Source organism: Mustela putorius, unplaced genomic scaffold (assembly GCF_011764305.1).
Source record: "Mustela putorius furo isolate JIRA1106 unplaced genomic scaffold, ASM1176430v1.1 tig00000095_pilon_pilon_pilon, whole genome shotgun sequence".
Taxonomy (NCBI): domain Eukaryota; kingdom Metazoa; phylum Chordata; class Mammalia; order Carnivora; family Mustelidae; genus Mustela; species Mustela putorius.
This window is the reverse complement of record NW_025421280.1, coordinates 13382285-13402795: the sequence shown is the minus strand read 5'-3', so window position 1 is coordinate 13402795 and position 20511 is coordinate 13382285. Positions and strand designations below refer to the sequence as shown.

The 20511-nt window shown below is 44.1% G+C and overlaps 1 protein-coding gene and 1 long non-coding RNA gene across 3 annotated transcripts in view; one reads left to right on the top strand and one right to left on the bottom strand.

The window, feature by feature from the left end:
* Window positions 1–20511, bottom strand: part of FHIT (fragile histidine triad diadenosine triphosphatase) — a 1433622-nt gene that overhangs the window by 33077 nt on the left and 1380034 nt on the right. The gene's annotated exons all lie outside the window — the stretch shown is intronic.
* On the top strand, window positions 1311–19655 carry LOC106005089. Its single transcript, XR_001178247.2, has 3 exons — window positions 1311–1597; window positions 12274–12450; window positions 19063–19655. It is a non-coding gene; the product is annotated as an uncharacterized LOC106005089 (long non-coding RNA).

Genomic DNA, 20511 nt, shown 5'->3' with positions numbered 1-20511 from the left:
CTTGTTAGGAGCAGCTCAGCAAAGGGAGACTTCTGCTCTTGGTCTTATATGGTTGATTTCAATGAAAACAAAAGAGCAGTCTTGTCTTATCAGAGGCAAAATCGGTAAGGCTAACCTGAAACATACATTTGAGAAAGGGGACCCCAGACAGGGCCTCCTGCATCTGCCGTGCTGCCTCCTGGCCAGCCACCATTAGAACATTCTTACAACATGGCATCAGGGTGGTTGAGGAACAGGGCTAAGGAAGTGAGCCTTGAGGGGCTGCTGGGGGTGTTGATATGGGGGTCACTACACTGGAGAATCATTAGCATAGACAGAGTAAAATACAAACCCAACTTCTTATTTTTAGGACACCGCAGAACTGAAATCTTCCTGAGGGCTTACCACAGTGAGCCTCATGATCCTAAGGAATGAGCGTGATCCTGCCTCAGTCGGGCTGGGAATTTCAGCTGCCAATCCCATGATGGCAAGTGATTACCGGGACTCAGCAGAGAAATTAGTAGGCTCACCCAACAGTTCTTGGTATTTCCATTATAATAAGCCCTCACCAATAGTTAATTTGGTAGAAAACTTCCTGTCCAGTTCTCATGTGTGTGATAGAAATCACCAAATGACAGTAACATCCTGACCATCTCCTTACTAAGCCGTGAGGAGTCTGACGCCCAGTATGTTTTCAAGAAGCGTTGGTTAAGGGTGTTTTCCCTCCCAACATAGTACCTATATAAGTTCATCATTCCCATTTTCTGGATGAAACATCAGTCTCCTAGACACTTGAATCACTCAATCAACATCACATGGCTAATGAGGAACAGTAGTTGTCTGGATCAGAAATACGATTGGTGGGCTCCTCGTGTACTCTTGGATCCATCCTGTAAATTCTTGGTGACTTTCCTATGGTTAAGAAAGGTGATAGAGCAGCCCAGAGAAGAAAACTGAAGTTGCAAGCACAGATCTACCTTCAAACCAGGATCAGGCTGGGGAGCCTCTTCTGAGGGGGGCAAATGCATCTCAGGCAAGTTTTCGGTAAATAATCACTAATCCCCGACCTCTCACCCCAGGCTCCATTGTATTGGAGCTTTACTGGCTTTTTAATGGGTAGGAAATTGGTGAAGCAACAGGGACTAGAGATTTCTACCAGTTTGATTTCCTCAGGCCTCCTGTTTCTAGAAACACGCTCACCGAGAAATGAAATGAAACTCCTTCTGAAAGGGAGTTTCATGATGAAACAAAACTTTGGAAAAGGAAACATTTATTCAAAAAGCAATTTCCTAACAACAACAACAAAAAAGCAATTTCCTTGGCCAGCCATGTTCCGCAAGCCTTCCCACCACCGTGTCTTGGATATTGGTGTTTGACAGAGAGTGTTCTCCTTTCTTCCCAGAGTGATGTCAGCTTTCGTACTCAGAATGAGGAAAGAGAAAAGGCGAGGGGCCAGTTTCTGGTTTCTTTTGAATCTCCTGAACGTTTTGCTTTATATTTGCTCCTGCTACAATATGGCTTCTTTTTCTACAGGTCCCTTGCAGAATCTTTAGAAGCCCAGCCCAGGCAAGAGAGCTCTCCTTGAGGTGACCGCCTGGAGCGTCTATACTGCAGGAAGGTAAGCAGACACACAGCCTGAAGCATACCGCCATAGACACAGCCTCAGAGTCCTGCTCAGCACGCTGCCGCAGGGAGCAACCCCTAAGCCCTCAAGATAAAACCCATCGGGAGAAACCAAAGAGGTTTATGGAGTGGGGGATGCACAATCCAGCACCCGCCACCCCAAGCATTAGAAGCTCATTTCTCTGCAGAACTCATTAAATTACTCAACAAATCATGGTAATATGTCTATGACATGGTATTACCCTGTGCGATGGTGAGCAAGCTGGACAAGGTTTAGTGCCCTCGAGAGGCTTACATTTGAGGAGAAAAAGCAGATAATTAGGAAGTAATCAAATCGGTTACTACCCTCCCAGGGAAATAACAGAAGTACATTAGACAGTGTGGGCAGGATAGACTGCTCTGTTGAAGTGACAAGGAGGCTTGAGAAGGATCAGCAAGGGCTCAGACCCAGTGGAAGCACAGCAGTATGTGTGCGATCTGTGCACTGGCTCAGGACCAGTGACAGAAGCAGAAAGAGGAAATGGTTAAAGAAGGGGCTAGTCCCCTTCCCTTTAGCACTAGATACACAAGTGCTACCTGAGGGATTGGCTCATTCCATCACATCATGCTGGCTGGGCACCTATTTTTGCTGGGCTCTGAAGAATACTAATCAAGTATGTGCAAAGTCCAGACTCCGTGAGCTGAAGGTAGAGAGGCTAGCTGGACTCGCTGGGCCCAGCTTTCCCTCTGAGATAGGACAAGGCCACATTGTGGCTTGAGTTCTGCTTATTGGGCCTCTACCTGTTATTAATACCAAGACCTCCTGATAGGGAATTTTCCATGGAAAAGCAAGCAAGCGGCAAGCTATTTGCACAAGCAGTTACCACCTTGGAGCAGCAAGGACACAGACTGACCTCGAAAGTGGCTTTCTGAATGTTCACCATATGTTTGGCAGAGCTAGAAGGGCTACGCCAATGCCATCTGGCCTGGTGCCTGGCACCGGGACCCCCATGTTGGCAGATGAAAAATGACGAACATAAAATCTATATTCCAAGGGTGCTCACCACTCCCCTGGACTGGTCATGAATTTCTTCTTTTCACAAGGTAATCATTCTGCCTCTGGTTATGAAGCCACACCCCACAAAGCTGCTACATGCCCATTGAAAGTAACATGCCCTCTGTTATTCACAAGCCCATTCACTTCTCCTGGAGCCCTGCCAGTGCCCTTCAAAGCCTGGCGGTGTGAGTTGCACAAATAAATTAGGAGCCAACCTTTCCCGAATGCCTTTCTCTATTTCATTTAAAAACCTCCTTTAATGAAGACGTAAAGCCTTAGATGCTGCTGAAACGCTAAGCTTACCATGCGTGACAGCAGATCTTTGTCACAAAGGATTTCAAATGCCTTAAAAAAAAAATAAATAAATAACCAGAATACTTGAAAAAAACTGAGATTTCCTTGTTACAGGCTCAACTGCTCATTTTATATACCCTATAAGTGACCATAATCCAGAAATCAGTACAAAAAACAGATGTAAGCCAACTGCAAACATACACACATAACAGCTTCACCACAGCGAACACTTAAAATGCAATGCCAGGCTTGGGATTATTTCGAAGCATCAGGCTAGAAAAGAGATACCTTCACCTTTTCCAGCTTCCTGCTGTGCATCTAACTTCTCATTTATTTATTACTGAGATGCTCAAGAGGTACTATAGAAAGCGCCAAGCCTGGGATTTATACTGACATTTATTGATACACTATTTATATAAATTTTGTATGAAAATTCAGGCTTGACTCATGTATATATGTGTGTGTATATATGTATGTATGTACATCTATATATGGCTTGATTTTAAATGTCATTGTTAGGAGTTATACGTTTGTGAATGAAAAACCCATAAAAATCTTTTAAGAGTCCTAATCTTTTAATTAATCTCACCTCAGTGTTGCTCAGGGGTTTAAAGGAGCCTGGTTGCTTTTTAAAGGATAAAAGATCAAAATGCCTTAAAGTAGCTTCTTAAAATTTCAGGTATCTGTTTAAAGTCCCAGAAATAAATATTTGAAAAATGCTTGTTCCTAGAATCAGGGTCTGAAGCCAATATTTACAGTTCTCCAGTCCAAATATCCAAGGAGTACTCACACACTGGCTTGAGATTTTACCCTGCCCTGAGACAACAGGACCCCGACTGACGAGGGTCAGTACCAAGAAGCCTAAGTCTGATTCTCCCTTCCCCAACCTCTGCACATATATCTCAGCTTCAGCTTTATGTCTTAGCTTCGGTCACACAGCACGAGATCAAGTTCACATACAAATACCACTTTCAAATGTTGAAGAATTTGAGCTACACCTAAATCTTGTGATTCCACGGCCTGGAGACCCTCGGGATCCCCATGGCAGTGCAGGTGAGAGCACCTGCACTGTTGCAACACCCTCTTCGGAAGATGGTTTGGCTTGATCTCCTAAAGCTGACATTCACAACACCCTGCGACCTGCCAGTACTATCCCCAGGTATATACTCGAGAGAAAAGTTTCTCACATGTCTGAGAATGTTCAAAGCAGCTCTAATTAAAACAGCCAAAAACTGGAGGTGACCAGCGTTCTTCAGAAAGTAGATGAATAAACTGTGATATATTCACATAATGGAACATTATACAGTGATCAAAAAATTGTTTGAAAGAGACAATTAGCCCCTATGGACAAATCTTAACATATAATGAAGGAAACAATAACTTCTAAAAGATAATATGCAGCAGGATTTTTTTTTTTTAAATAAAGTTAAAAAGTAACTTAAAAATACATCCTTTTTAAAAAATGCACAGAGATGCCTAAAACTATGTAAAAAGAAGTGAAGCAATGAGACCATGAGATTCAGGGTGATGGGTAACTGTGGGGGGGAAGGGTGGGGTGTGGGCTCATTGTGCGGTTAGGTGTGGGGCATCAATATCGTAGCTTTTGTACTGAGTGATGGGCTTGCAGATACCCAGTTGTTCAGTGGAACTTCATCAACGGAGGCCACGAATGAAAACAAACTTGGGCATCCTTGGGCAACATGCAGTTTATGCCATAGGATGACTGCAATTTCCCTCCCTATGGAAATCCAGCTCCCATTTGGAGAACCTCGGTTAGAATTACAGCATAGTAGCATTTGCTATGTAAGAGCACTGAAGTTATTAATTGGATTCCAGATGTCTGAAATTGATGTATCCCTTCACTGAATCCCCCTTAGGATCTATTTTGGGTGTAACACTTCACACAGGATGCTGTTCTTAATTAAAACTGCTCTGCCTTAAGAGCTTTATGTCTGCGAGATAGTCATCCAAACATTCTCCTCTCCATAAATTTCCTCTTATGTCCTATTTCCGAAGCAAAAGTAATACTCGCCTGGGTTTTAATAAACATGTCTGCAGTGGTGATATAAATTTCACAGGCTTTCTACATTTCATTATCTCTTTTAGTTCTTTTCTTCGTGCTGATTCTCAGACCAGGACTGTATTGGACAGGTGTTGCAGCCTGTTGCCCTTTCTGTTTCCCACGTTGGGGGCAAGAAGTAGTAAGCTGACTGCTATTTGGGTAGGAAACACAGACAAGATGTTGAAAAAAGCCATTAATTTCTAATGCTCCTCTCCCTCTTTAATTTTTGATTTTGGCAATAACGGTCTAGTTCATTGACATTTGATTGAAGCATCGTAGCCAAGTTACCAGTCCAAGATCTATGAGTGTCCCTGTAGGGTTACTCAGACTGTATGTACCAGATGCCAAAATTAAAGAATTATAAAATACCAAATATTTGTCATTCCAGGAGCAAAACAAAAACAAAAAACAAACAAAAAGACCTGTTGATGGACTGTTTTTTTCACTTTGCAAGTAGTTATTTGGGCCTTGGGTAGAGAGAAGACTCTTCAACTTATAAAGGGAGTCAGATTCTGGACTTAATCCTCCAGCCAAATAGCAACTAAATCACAAGGAACAAATACTGTTGCAGGGAAAATGGACCCCTGGCCAAAGGAAAGATGTTCTTGGTCCAATGCCAGGGAACTTCTGCTCTAGGGAAGTGAAAACATCAAAGGAAGGGAGCCCAAGAACAGTAACGGTATAATTATATTGTTATTATTAAAGGATTTTTACTGAACATGCACTAAGTGCCAGACACCAAGTATTGGTACAGAGACAATTGCATTTAACCCTTATTGAACAGCCCTCGTGCTGTCTTCTCCTTTTTCAGGTGAGGAAGTTAAGATTAGAGATGTGACCCTGTGGCTCGCAGGTGGCTGGGTCTCCAGGGCCATTCCCTAAAGCTGCAGGCCCTCGTAGAACAGTATCTGAGTCTGCTCAACAATGGGGACTAAGGTCAAGTGTCTAAATTAAAGCACTTTTCAAGCAGAATCTCATTGGATCCACTTTGGGGTAGACAGAAGCATAATACTGCTGTCCCCATTTTAGAGAAAAGGAAAAAAAGGCCCAGGAAGATTAAGTGAATTGTGGGGGTCTTTTCTGCAGTCTTAGATGAAAGCCTTGGCCTGTTTCTCTACTAAAAAGGATCCTCAATGAAATCGAATAGAAGTGACTTGAATCTAGATTTTGAAGCAGAACATCACAGTGGAAGGATGATATATTGGGGCCTCTCTTACTTAAAAAGTATAAATTAAATTCTAGATTATGGCCCAAGGCAGTCTTCCAACCCTTGCTATCAAATGCTCTGGTCCTGAGTTAACTGGCCTTCAACAAGCTTTCTTAGTATGATAGGCCCTTAGTGACCATGTCACTCCCTCTCTCAACCTTCTGCAGCCTCTGTGCCTACCCTGTTTAAGCGAGAGTGGCTCTTTCAACAAGCTGCCTCGTTTGACCACCAGTCCTCTGCACATACTATTCTGTATAAGGAAGACATTTCTTCCCCTTCCTCCCTCAAGGCTGGCCCAGGCAGTCCTTTGATGTGTTCCGTCTGAGGACATGTAACTGTGTTGTAAATACCTTACCCACTAGATTATACCTCCTATGAGGGCAAAACCATGTCTATTGCCAATATTCAATCTTCCCGTAACCTTTAAAAGAACGTCACATGGTTCAATCGAACACCTTAGTGAAGACCTTATAAAACCAGAGCTGGGTGCACAGTAGGTGTTCACTAAATACTTCCTGCCCAGCCAACCATAACAGATACTCAGAAGGGTGACACAGGTATAGCTACCCTCAGTCCTCAGAGAAGGGTTTGATTATGTTTTCCCAAACAATTGTTCTAATACTAATGCAGGAACAGAGATACATTGTAAGAACGATACAGAACCAACAAGATTTCTTGGTAGCCCTCATCAATCTGAAATTTAACCACATTTTCTTAATCAAACATTTTGTGCAACAGTAAACTTAGGATGAATCTGAGGAGATAGCCAAATGTTGAGGGTCCTTAGTCTTTGCACATGGATCCCCAGTGGCATTTCTTCCCTCTTTCAAAAATAGTGAGAGAAAGCCAAACAGCAAGCAGAAGGGCAAACGAAAAGTGTGTTTATTGTCTGCACAGAGAGCAGCATCCTTACCTTCTCTGTGACCCATAATGAATGACAATTTCCTCATTTCAAAGCCTGGAAAATCACCAAGGAAGAGGACCTCTGTTGTCTGACACCTAATCATCCTTTGAAGGAGAAGCTTGAGAGAAATGGAAAGAACACAGAGCAGAGACTATGGTCTGGAGTATGCTCTGGGTGGTCAGTGAGTACCTATGGCCACATCCCCTTCCTAGGCCAGCCCTGTGGTGACAGCCACCCATTTTCCAGCGGGTGAGGGGAACATCTTGAAGAAGACTGGGCATGATGCCTTTCAGTTTCTACCGTGTTCCTTCTCGTTGTGGGCATTCTTCTACGTGGCTTCCTAATTGTACACGTGCACATGCTGTGTCAAATGGAGTTTCCGTTGCCTCTGTTTGCTGCATATTACATTTTTAATCAGTATATATAATTACTTACCACAGGCTGCCAGGCCAGATTTTCTAAGCATTAGTCTAATTAACTTAAGCTTGATAATTATGTTTCAGATACCATAGCTGTACACACGGAATTTGCAGATTATGCCGCCAGCTTATTTGATTCCAATAACGTGTTTTCTCAGACAGAGTTAGTTTTGATTTTTTTTTTTTTAATGGGCATCTGATAACTATTTAGGTTTCAGAGTTTTCCCTCAAATAAAATCATTGTGCTATTTAAGACAAGCTTCTCAAATAATTAATGCAGACTGGACTGAAATAGTAGGTTCCTGTGTATTTTTACACACACAAATCTATTTTTTACTAATTTAAGCTCAGGCTGAGGAAATATTAAAGTTTAAAATGTTCTGATAGTCAAGTGGCAGAACCTTCCATGTTTCAACTGGTCTCTGCTTTGTCTTTTCCCTTTACATTCACTTGCCCTCTAGTTGATGAAAAATGAGAAAAAAGGAGAGGCAGAAGAAACTGAAAACCTCCAAGACTTGGAGGTGAGAAATTAGGGCATGATAAATTCCTTTATGAATAATAAGCAATGTACTGGGGGTTGTTAAGTGCCAGGCACTACGTTAAACCCTTTTTGTAGATTATTTCATCTAATCATCTGCAGACCCTATGTGGTAGGCATGTGTTACAGATCGAGTTGTGTCCTCCTTTCCCCCCAAAGATAGGTTCAATTTCGAACCCCCAGTACCTCAGAATGTAACCGTGTGTCTTTATAGAGGCAATCAAGTTTCAATAAAGTCGTAAGAGTGGGCTTTCATGCAGTAACACTGGTGTTCTTATGCAGTGGGAGAGTTTGGACACAGCCATGCACACAGAAAGAATGCCATGTGAACCTGAAGGCGGAGACTGGGAAGATGGTTCTACAAGCCAGGAAATGCCAGAGATTGTCCTGGCTTGTGGGGTTTTGCCGGCATAGTCATAAAAAAAAAATTCTCCTTCAGAGTCCTCAGAAGGGACCAATCCTGCTGACACATTGATTTCAGACCTCTAACCTCCACAATTGTGAGAAAACACAGTTGCTTCACTGGGTTTAAGCCACCCACTTGGTGTTGCTTTGCTATGGCAGCACTAGCGAATGAATACGGTATGCACGGCCTTACTCCCCATCTTACTGAGGCTCAGAAAAGTTATGGAGAGTGTCCAAGGCCACACAGCTGTCACACAGCAGGGATGGAGTCCACAATGGGGCCCTTCTGGTCCCAAGCTCATGCCCTTGACCTTATCCACAACCCAGCCATGAGCTACTTGTCTAGGAGTGGGGAGAGAAGCAATGCTACAGGTCTTGGAAGTGGCTGATGTGCTGTGAGCACTTTATTGCTTCTTCATTAAGAGTAAGACTGAGGTGGCACATGTTTCCAAGACTATAGACAGTTGCTTTCATTTAGAACGAAAAATGCATGCTAGAAATCTCTACTTCCTAGCTTCTGAGGGCAACAAAACAGAATGTGTCTTTTCTTATAGTGATGGCATCAACGCAGCTTTTTCTCTTCCCACTTCGAACAGAAGAGAATAATAGACCAAAAGTTCAGCTGCCACTATGTAAGGCATAGGAGGAAACAACAAATGAAATAGCCACTCTATTCAATCTACAGATCCAGAGAGGAAAGGACAGGTAGGTTTTCCCAAGACGCGGTAATGGAGGGAAAGAGCAGGAGTTGACAAGCCTGCTCCATAAAGGCCACAGCCATGGACTAAGAATAATTTTTGGGAAGAGATGCAACCTTGGTTCAAGACAGAAAGCAGAGGAATGGGAAGGAGGAAAAAAAAAAAAAGAAGACACTTTTCTAAGAATGTCCGTGGGAATGATCCAACAGAAAGCTTGACACCAGGCAAAGGAAGGAAGCGTCACATGCACTGAGGGCCTGTTACGTGTGTGTAAGACACTAAAACCATCCAAATCCCCCCAGGAATCTGCAAACTGGAGGCTATCACCCCCATATGATCAGATACAGGGGCTCTGAGCATGGAAATGGTTGGCTCAGGTCAAACCACTCGTAATGCCTCGATGGAAGAACAATGTAAAGGAGCTGCAAGGAGAGCCACTAAGGCAGCGTCTTTAGAAGAACTGCCTTTCTCCTCCTCGACCAGCAGCGTTGAGGGATCTATCAGTATGTGTACAAGCTTACACTTAAGACACGGGCTGCTCGTTACTGAGAATTTTCACAAATGACATCCAAGCTCCTCTAGAACAGGGGTTCTTACCATCTGGGGGCATGTCAAGATCTTTAAGAATCTGATCAAAACTATGACTCCTTTCCCTAGGGAAAAAACATGCGCATACAAACACAATCTTTACATGAACCTTCCCGGGGGTGGGGTGGGGAGGGTAATCGTGGGTCCCAGCTTAAAAACCACAATGGTTACACTTAAGTCGCCAAGGACCCCAGCAATGTCATGATGTTACAGAAACATGTACGGTGCCACGGTACACCTTGACTGGGAAAACTCCTCTCCTCCAACCCCGGCTCGTATTTCTGTAAAGCATTTGTTTCCCCCGGGGGGCTGTACTGTGCTTTGCTCACCTTTATTCACCTGGTACCTCAGTGCCCCCTGAGCCAGTTAAGTATGAAGTCAACGTTAAGTGAATTTTTAGAAGGCCTCAACTTGATGCCTGGCACTCCCTGCAAGCCACAGTGCTTCCCCTTGGATCTCCCTTTCATCACCTATACTATTAAATGGAAATCCTACCACTACTAGCTCTGCTTTTTCTGAAGGGCTTTGGAAGGAACATGTGCAATAATACAAGTGAAAGCAATTTCTGATAGTAACAGCGAGCGCCTGTTGCTTGCGGACCCTGTTTTGTGCACTCTACCCGTCTTCACGACTCCTCGTTACTAACCTGGGAGGGTGGCACTACCTATCTCCATTGAATGCAGAGGAAGCTGAGCCCAGAGAGGTCTGAGGACTAGCATAAGAAGGCCCAGGGCTGGGATGCAAACACAGGCCGCCGGGGCCCGCACCGGCCCTTCTTGACCACTGGGTGGCGCGTCTCTCTCCAGACTGGACAATGCCATACAGGTGTCTGAAGCTGTCAGGACAAGGAGGCGTGATAGCCCCTCTAGTAACGTAGCAGAGCTGGGGTGGGTGGATTTCGGGAGGCTTGACAGGAAGACCACTGGAGGAGCTCATTGTTAGGACCACAACCAGTTGACATCTCGAGCCACATTAACAGACCTGAGTTCCTCTGGTGGAACCAGCCTCACCTGTGAGGTGGCTCTTCTGTGAGAGAAGCACCTGCCCTTCCCTCTTAGGCTCCCCCAGCACCCTGCATGCGTTTTCAGCCCTGGGTGGAGGCGAGACAGGTATTGAGAAAGGTGGCAGCCACTTCACGTTGGGCCTGGGGGTTGCATACCATGGGGTGGAGAGCCACGGCCCCTTCTAAAATCTATCAGACTCACACGGACTGACTGTGCCAACCCCCACGAACACACCTGCAGGCCACTCAGCCTGTGACTCAGCTGCCGTGCCCACTGAGCACACGCCACACCACACAAAGTCCTTTCTTTCCTATCTCTGACAAAAGACTTCCCTCCTCTGATGTTGAGTCGGAGAGCTCCTACCTGGAAAGTTTCCAAGGAGTGCACACCCAGATGGACCTTGGACGGAATGCCACATATTCTGCAAGACCCAATCCTCACTGCCAAGCACTCAGATGGCCACAGCTGGAGACAGAGCAGTGGCCAAGCCCCAAGCCTGCCCTCTCAGAATTCACAACCCTGTGGGCCACCCAAAAAACAACCTGGCACTTATGAAAAGCATGGACAGTGCTGTGACGAGGGAAATCTGGGCAACTGTGGAGCACTGAGAGGGGAATGAAGCTGGCTGGGGGAAGAATGGCAGGCAAGGGCTCCCAAAGTCTGTATATCTGCCTGCCTTTACATTGGAACAAAAACCCAAGACAACATACCCAGTGCTCAGTGCCTGCATGCATTAGAGGACTTAATCGAAAACATCTAGAGCATGAATAGAGCATCTTCTCCCAGTGTTCTTCTCTGTCCTGCTCAGCCTCTGGGTTTCCATTTGAATGTAACCACTTTAAAGAGCCTTCAGGGCCTCCCTTGCATCACCTGCCCCCTCAGGTCCATTCCTCCTTCAGAGGGACAGTCTGTAGCCTTCCCACCCCAAGTCCCCTGCTGACCAATATCCTCTGGGGGCTCTTATGAATATGGAATCTTGGGCTCCAGCCTGGACGAGTCTTCAGCACTTTACCACTGCCTTGTCCAGCACAGTTGCCACCAGCCCCAGGTGGCCCCCAGACACTTGAAACATCGCTAGTCCGAGCTGAGACCCACGCTACATGTAAAACGCATACCACCTTTAGAATACTTAGTGCAGGGCACCTGGGTGGCCAGTGAGTTAGGCTTCTGCCTTCTGCTCAGGTCATGATCCCAGGCTCCTGGGATTGAGTCCTGCACGGGGCTCCCTCTCCTCTGCCCCTCCCCACTGCTTGTGCATGCTCTCTCTCACACACACACTCTTAAATCTTTTTAAAAAAAGACTTCATGAAAAAAAGAACGTGAATTATCTCAATATTATTTTATACTGGCTACCTGTGAAAATAATATTTTGTATATTTCGGGTTAGAGATATTAAGGTTTTTTTTAAATTTTCATTTATTTATTTATTTATTTATTTATTTATTTATTTATTTATCATGGCTACTCTAAGGTTTTCTATTTCACAACTAACTGACATTGTATTTATATTGTACAGGGCTGCTTTAGAAAATGAGAAGGATAGCAATCAGGATCTGGAGTCAGCAAACTGGAATGGACGGGGCAAATCAGGCCCCCTGCTCCCCGATACACACACTTCCATCAGGACACGTTGCTCTTACTCCTCGTGCGTGCGATGTCTATGACACTTTCCGTGCTCCAAGGGCAGAATCAGGTAGGTGCAACAGAAACTGACCAGCTGGCAGAGCCTAAAATATTTACTGCCTGGCCCTTTACAGGAAAAGATCGTGGCCTATCATCAAGAGCACTGGTTCAGGGGTTCAGGTTGTCACCCCCCCTTCCAGCACCTGAGGTTGGGTAAGATCCTTCATGCCTGTGCCACAGTGTCTGCAGCTGGAAACAGGGATGGGAGTACCTCCCTCACGGAACAGATACAAAGATTCGATCAGTTGATGCATGTGAAATTCTTTGAGGCTTTGTACGGACTAGGTTTTCAGTAAACATTAACCATCTTTGCCATCACCATGAGCAATGATCACAGGCTATAATTACACTTTTTTGCTTTGTTACCTTCTTTCTTTTGTGTCACCCCACCAAAATTAAAAACCCCAGGGAAGCAGAGACAGTTTCTATCTTGATCCTGCTACTTCACTGGGAGCAGTTTCTGGTGCAGAGTGGAAACTCAGTAAGTATCAGTTGAATAAAAGAGGTACAGAGGAAAGTACTTTGCCCAAGGCTGCCTGACCAGTCATTTGCCAGGACTTGAACTTGGTTCTTTCTTTTCCCCAATCTCTTAACTTCTCCTGCTATACCAAGAGTGGTCTCTAGACCAGCAGTGCCATTGTCACCTAGGGCCTTGCTAGAAATGCAGATTCTTAAGCGCTATACAAGGCCTGTTGAATCAAAAACTATTTTTAACAATATCCAAGAATGTCTGAGAGATTTGTGACATTTGTGAGGTGCCACTCTGGGCTGTCATTCCCAGTTAAGACTCCCTGTTCACTCAACGAAGTAATCAATGTAGTATCAGTCTTTCCACTGAGCCCTCTGTTTAGGCCCCCTAATACCAGGACTGATGATTTATATTCACCCCACTGAAGGTCTGGGGGCATTCAGGGCCTACGGTAAATGTCACTGTGCTGTGTCAGGAGGTGCCCTTTCTCCTGCCAGGGTTGGACCACTACAATGCTGGGGTGACCTCCCTGCACAGAAATCTGCTTAATTTTCCATACTGGCCTCTAATGACCAGGCCACAAGCCCTAGGGATGCGTTGATGAAGATCAACTCCTAAATCATCTCCCTCTGGGTACCAACATCAGTGAATTCATTCCCTTCTGCATTTTACACACCAGTGGCAGCACCACCAAAATAAACAATCCATCCCCACATTTAATAGCTCAGGCACCTTCCTTTTGAGTCCACAAATGAAAGCAAATCATCCCCTACTCATGTTAAAAAACAAAAGAAAACAAAAAACCAAAACACACAATTAAAATTCTCCCCACACTATTCTGGCTTTCTTACTTACTGTCTAGCTCTAAATCCCTATGTTCCTCACCTAACTATTTTCTTGGAAATGGTCTATTATGTGGCACTTGAGAGGATGAGGGTGTTTAAAATTAGCACAAAACCTTACAATGGGTTCCCATTTGTCACAGCAAGAAATTTCAAACTGTGGCCATCAGATGAACATTTTAAATTAGAAATAGACTGATTAGCATAATTCTTAAGGGTCAGAATTCTAAATCCACAGATGGCCTCTGAGAGGGTTGACGAGGCAGAAAGGAGATTAGGATAAATCTAATTAGTCAGGGGTGTTCCCGTTTCTCAAGTCCAGTGGTGAGGGATGGAGAAGACGAGATGGATGGACAGATGGATCTAACGAAGCCCCATTAAAGTCTTTTTGATTCCCACTCACGGTGAGAGAACACATTACCCCATTAATGGTTCTGGAAGCTAACGCAGTCCAAGTTTGGCACTGTGACCTCAGAAAATGAGTTTGAATTGCCTGCCCAGCTCTTTGCACACATCCACAGGATGTAAATGAGCCTGAAAACTCGATGCCTGCTGAGGGGCCATGCCTGCACATGGGCTGGAAGCACCCACCCCCCAGCCCCTACCCAGCTGAGGGAACTGGCGCCTCCTGGCTGCTTTCTAAAGGTCCTCAGGCTGGAGTCCCGCAGCGTTTCTGCTCCTTCTGTGCTACAACTTGGACCTGTCCTAGGAAATGTGCTGTGGTTTGCATAAGTCCCCGGTGCTACATGCTGATTCCAACCACTGTTGTTCTCTTCACTGGTGCTGATGGCTACACACTATCACCATCCCAGGCTGATTAGGGACGGGAGGACAGGGCGAAACACAGGGCCCTTTTCTTGAGGAGCTCACGCCTCAGTCCCAGCGATGTGAGAAAATAACAGCACAGTTTTGCAGGCTACGTGCCAGATGAAGGTGTGACGGGCTCTGACAGCTCAGAGAATGAGGTGGAGACAGTGGTGGTCTCTCAGGGCAAAGTCAAGGAAAGAGGGGGGACTCCACAGGATTTGAAGAAAGGTCCGCCTCTCCCCTGGATGTCAGTCAGATCACACCATTTTTGCTGGTTCTCTCCAGCAATAATCAGAGCTGACATTTACTGAGCACTTACTGTATCTTATGCTCGGCACTGATGTAGGCACATTTCATACGGTATTTCATTTACTTTTTGAAACCACCCTGTGTGGTGGGTCCTAGTACCATCCCTATATTACAGAGAATACTGTAGTACAAAGAGGTTACGGCCCCAACAAGTAGCAGAACTAAGTGACAATTTCAGGCATCCTTCCTCTACAGTTCATATTCTAAAGCCCCGTAACTGGCATTCTTTGGCCCCTGTCCTCCAGTCACACGTAGAATAAAATCTAACCCCCCCCATCCCGGCCGACGTCATCTTGCTCTCATCTGTCCCATGCTCTCTGTGTTCCAGCCACGCTTTCCAAGTACTCCAAGGGTGGTCCACATCAGGCCCTTTGCATTTGTAGTGCCCTCTGTCTGGAAGGTTTTCCTGCATTATCATATCCAACCTAGAAACAACTACCTGTGGTTCGTAGCAATTTTCTTTACTCCCTTCCCACCCAGGCACAGATGTCATTCTGGGCCATGGCTTTATAATTTTTTAAAAGATATTTATTTATTTATTTATTTATTTGACAGATCACAAGTAGACAGAGAGGCAGGCAGAGAGAGAGGAGGAACAGGCTCCCCACTGAGTAGAGAGCACAATGCGGGGCTTGATCCCAGGACTCTGAGATCATGACCTGAGCCAAAGACAGAGGCTTTAACCCACTGAGCCACCCAGGCACCCTCCACCAAACATTTAAAGAAGAATTAATACACATTCTCCTGAAACTGTTCCAAAAAATAGAAATGAAAGAAAAACTTCCAAACTCATAAGGCCAGCATTACCTCGACCCCAAAGCCAGACAAAGACCCCATCAAAAAGGAGAATTACAGACCAATATCCCTGATGAACATGGATACAAAAATTCTTACCAAAATACTAGCCAAGAGGATCCAACAGTACATTACAAGAATTATTCACCACGACCAAGTGGGATTTATTCCTGGGCTGTAAGGTTGGTTCAACATCCACAAATCAATCAATGTGATACAAGACATTAGTAAAAGAAAGAACAAGAATCATATGATAATGCAGAAAAGCATTTGACAAAGTAGAGCATACTTTCTTGATCAAAACTCTTTTCTCAGTGTAGGGATAGAGGATACATACCTCAATATCATAAAAGTCATCTATGAAAAACTCACAGCAATATCCTTCTCAATGGTGAAAAACTGAGAGCTTTTCCCCTAAGGTCAGGAACATGGCAGGGATGTCCACTATCACCACTGCTATTCAACATAGTACTAGAAGTCCTAGCCTCAGCAATCAGACCACAAAAAGAAATAAAAGGCATCCATATGGGCAAAGAAGAAGTCAAACTCTCATTCTTTGCAGATGATATGATACTTTATGTGGAAAACCCAAAAAGACTCCACTCCAAAACTGCTAGAACTCATACAGGAATTCAGTAAAGTGTCAGGATATAAAATCAATGCACAGAAATCAGTTGAATTCCTATACACCAATAACAAGACAGAAGAAAGAGAAATTAAGGAGTCAATCCCATTTACAGTTGTACCCAAAACCATAAGATACCTAGGAATAAATCTAATCAAAGAGGCAAAGTATGTGTCCTCAGAAAACTATAAAGTACTCATGAAAGAAATTGAGGAAGACACAAACAGAAAAACATTCCATGTTCAAGAACAAACGTTGTGAAAATGTCTATGCTAACTAGAGTAATCTATACATTTAATGCAATCCCTATCAAAATACCATCAATTTTTTTTCAAAGAAATGGAACAAATAATCCTAAAATTTATGTAGAACCAGAAAAGACCCTGAATAGAGAAATGTTGAAAAAGAAAACCAAAGATGGTGGCACCACAATTCTGAACTTCAAGCTCTATTCCAAAGCTGTCATCATCAAGACAGTATGGTACTGGCATAAAAACAGACAGATAGATCAATGGAACAGAAAAGAGAGCCCAGAAATGGACCTTCAACTCTGGGGTCAACTAATCTTTGACAAAGCAGGAAGAATGTCCAGTGGAATAAAGACAGTCTCTTCAACAAATGGTGTTGGGAAAGTTGGACAGCCACAGGCAGATAAATAAAACTGGACCATTTCCTTACACCACACACAAAAATAGACTCCAAATGGATGAAAGACTGCAATGTGAGAGAGGAATCCATCAAAATCCTTGAGGAGAACACAGCCAGCAACCTCGTTGACCTCAGTCTCAACAACTTCTTCCTAGAAACATCACCAAAAGGCAAGGGAAGTAAGGGCAAAAATGAACTATTAGGACTTCATCAAGATCAAAACTTTTGCACAGCACAGGAAACAGTCAACAAAACCAAAAGGCAAATGACAGAATGGGAGAAGATATTTGTAAATGTCATACCAGATAAAGGGCTAGTATCCAAAATCTATACCGAATTTATCAAACTCAACACCCAAAGAACAAATAATCCAATCAAGAAAAGGGCAGAGGACATGAACAGACATCTCTACAAAGAAGACATCCAGATAGCCAACAGACACATGAAAAAGTGCTCTACATCACTTGGCATCGGGGAAATACAAGTCAAAACCACAATAAGATAACCACCTTACACCAGTAAGAATGGCTAAAATAAACAAGTCAGGAAATGACAGATGCTGGCGAGGATGCAGAGGAAGGGGAACCCTCCTACACTGTTGGTGGAAAAGCAAGCTGGTGCAACCACTCTGGAAAACAACATGAGGTTCCTCAAAAAGTTGAAAATAGAGCTACCCTACGACTCAGCAATTACACTACTGGGTATTTACCATAAAGATACAAATGTAGTGATCCGAAGGGGAACATGCACCTGAATGTTTATAGCAGTAATGTCTGCAATAGCCAAACTATGGAAAGAGCCTAGATGTCCATCAACAGATGAATAGATGAAGAAGATTTGGTATATATATACACAATGGAATACTATGCAACCATCAAAAAACCACAAAATCTTGCCATTTGCAATGACGTGGATGGAACTAAAGGGTATTATGCTGAGCAAAATAAGTCAATCAGAGAAAGACAATTATCATATGATCTCTCTGATATGAGGAATTTGAGAGGCAGGATGGGGATTCATGGGGGGAAGGGAGGGAAAAATAAAACAAGATGGGACCAGGCACGGATACAAAACACAAGAGACTCTAAATCTCAGGAAACAAACTGAGGGTTGCTGGAGGTGGGGGCAGGGGAAGGGAGAGGGTGGCTGGGAGATGGGCACTGGGGAGGGTATGTGCTATGGTGAGTGCTGTGAATTGTGTAACACTAATGATTCACAGACCTGCACCCCTGAAACAAATAATACATTATATGTTAATTAAAAAAAAAAACACACACACATTATTTCTGTGGCTCCCAAATTTATTTCTAGCCTGGAACTCTCTAATGAGTTCCAACCCTGTGTATTCAACAGGTTCCCTGACGACTGTTCTTGCATGTGCAGCAAAAACCTCATAATTCTTATAACCAAAGGAAAACACATGACTTGTAGTTTCCCATCCTGTGCTAATCTTTCCAGTAAATATCACTAATCATCCTGCTGGTTATTCAAGCCAAATACCAGGAATTCTTAGTCTCTGAGCCCTCCTAGTCTACTCCATGAACAAAATCGGCCTGCTGGATTTTAAAGTCATCCTGTCAAAGCTGGCCACTTCTCTTCACCTCCACTGTACCATAATCTGTCATAAACCACTGTGATAACCTCCTAATTGGTCCCCTTGCTTGCCCCTCTGCCTTCTTTCAACCTGGCCTGGGGGATCTTTGGACAACTTAGATCATGGCGTTTCCTTCTCTAAGACTCTACAACCCTAATCTCATATAAGACCTCCAGGCTACTGCCTGCCTCTGTAACCACAGTTCCCTCTGCCTGTTCATCAATCCTCCAGGCCCACTGGCCTCCTGTCTATTTCCTGAGCATGTCAGGCTCATCTTAGACCCATGGCTTTTGCCATCACTATTTAATCTGCTTAGAAGACTCTCTGTCCTTAGGTTTCCCCAGACTTGCCTCTTATCCTTTAGTTATCAGCTGCGATGTTCTCTCCTCGGTGAAGCCTTTTCTGATACCTCTACCCAAATTCATTTGCTCCAGCACAAATACCTTTATTGTATTACCCTATTTTATTTCCTCTCACTCTCTGGGATGAGGCATATTTGTGTGTTTACTTGTTTTTGTCTGTCTTTCCCCCAGGAATAACTTCTTTGAAGACCGGGGTGTGAGCTGGCTTGTTCACCACAATATGCCCCAGTGCCCAGAACTTTAAAGGGGCTCAAGAACATTTGTTTAGTAAAGAATACCATGTGGCTAACCTAACAAGATGCAAACGGAGATATTAAGATTGAAGACAGATGCTGCTCCTACTGTCGGCGGGGATGGAGGGCAGTTGAAGAACCAATGTGAAGGGAACTTCTAGAGACTGGGAGGAAGTCTAACACCTTTCCTCTGTTGAGTGACTGTTACCCATGAGACCCTAGGGCTACACACGTGAACAGACCACCATGGTCCCTGTCCTCATAGTGCTGGTGTTGTAGCACGTTGTTTAAACCCTCCATCCCCATTTTAGGATAGGGCATGGGGAAGCCTTTTTTTTTTCTCTATTTTTTTTTCTTTATGTAAAGGGCCAGATAGTAAGTATTTTATGCTCTGCAGGTTTGCGATTTGTGTCACAAATACTCAACTCTGCTGGTGTAGTGCAAAAGCCATCACAAATGGCACAACATCATGGCTATGTTCAAATAAAACCTTATTTCCTTATTTACAAAAGCAAGCAATGGGTCTGGTTTAGCACATGGCTAAAATTTGATAAACCTTGGCACAGGCTCTTCTTTGGTACATAGTTCTTCAGGCCTATCACACAGAAAAGTAGGCTTTGGAACAATCAGGGTCTCTTGTAGAAACATCTCCTCTGACACTCTCAGAAGACACTACATAGACCTGAGCAGTGGTCCTGTACTTCCTGTTAGTTTTCTGTACAGTCCACTAATCAACCAGCTTTTGTAAGAAACTCCATAATTATATGGAATGTACTTACCCTGATGAAGAATAACTGAGAATGGCTAAGGAGGTGGTAGACTTGCCTCCACTGGGACAGGATGGGAGCCCCAGCATCATACCACTGTTGGAAAGGAGGAGGATGGGGACTTCTCCTTGGTTATACTGATCCCAGATTAAGGTAATAGCTTGGCATCACAATGACTTCAGTCAGGGAGGAAAGCTGTGTCCAAGTTTGCAGGTCTTCATAAAGCATTTGCCATTTAGCTGTTGGCTCATTAGCTTGGACATAACAAAGGATTTCTAGAAAGAAGATAGCATCATTGTGTGCTATTCTTGCTCTGGGGCACATTTGGCAACAACAGCTGAGATCAGAGAAGTAAATATTGTTCAGGGAAGAGGAATGGTTGCTCTGGACAGATACCAACAGCCAAGCAGCTGGAGACAACAGAATCAAACCTTCAGGTACATAAGCCATTTCTGGGCTATATGCACAGGTTGCCTTTGTGCTAGTTGTCTGCCTGGTTTCCAGGGAGCCTTCAATTAGGCTACTGAGCTGAGCTGATTTATACCTGTGCACTGCATCAGCTCCATTACCATTAACATAAATAAGCCTTTGTTACGGGGGAAGGCACAGAGAGTGTGGAT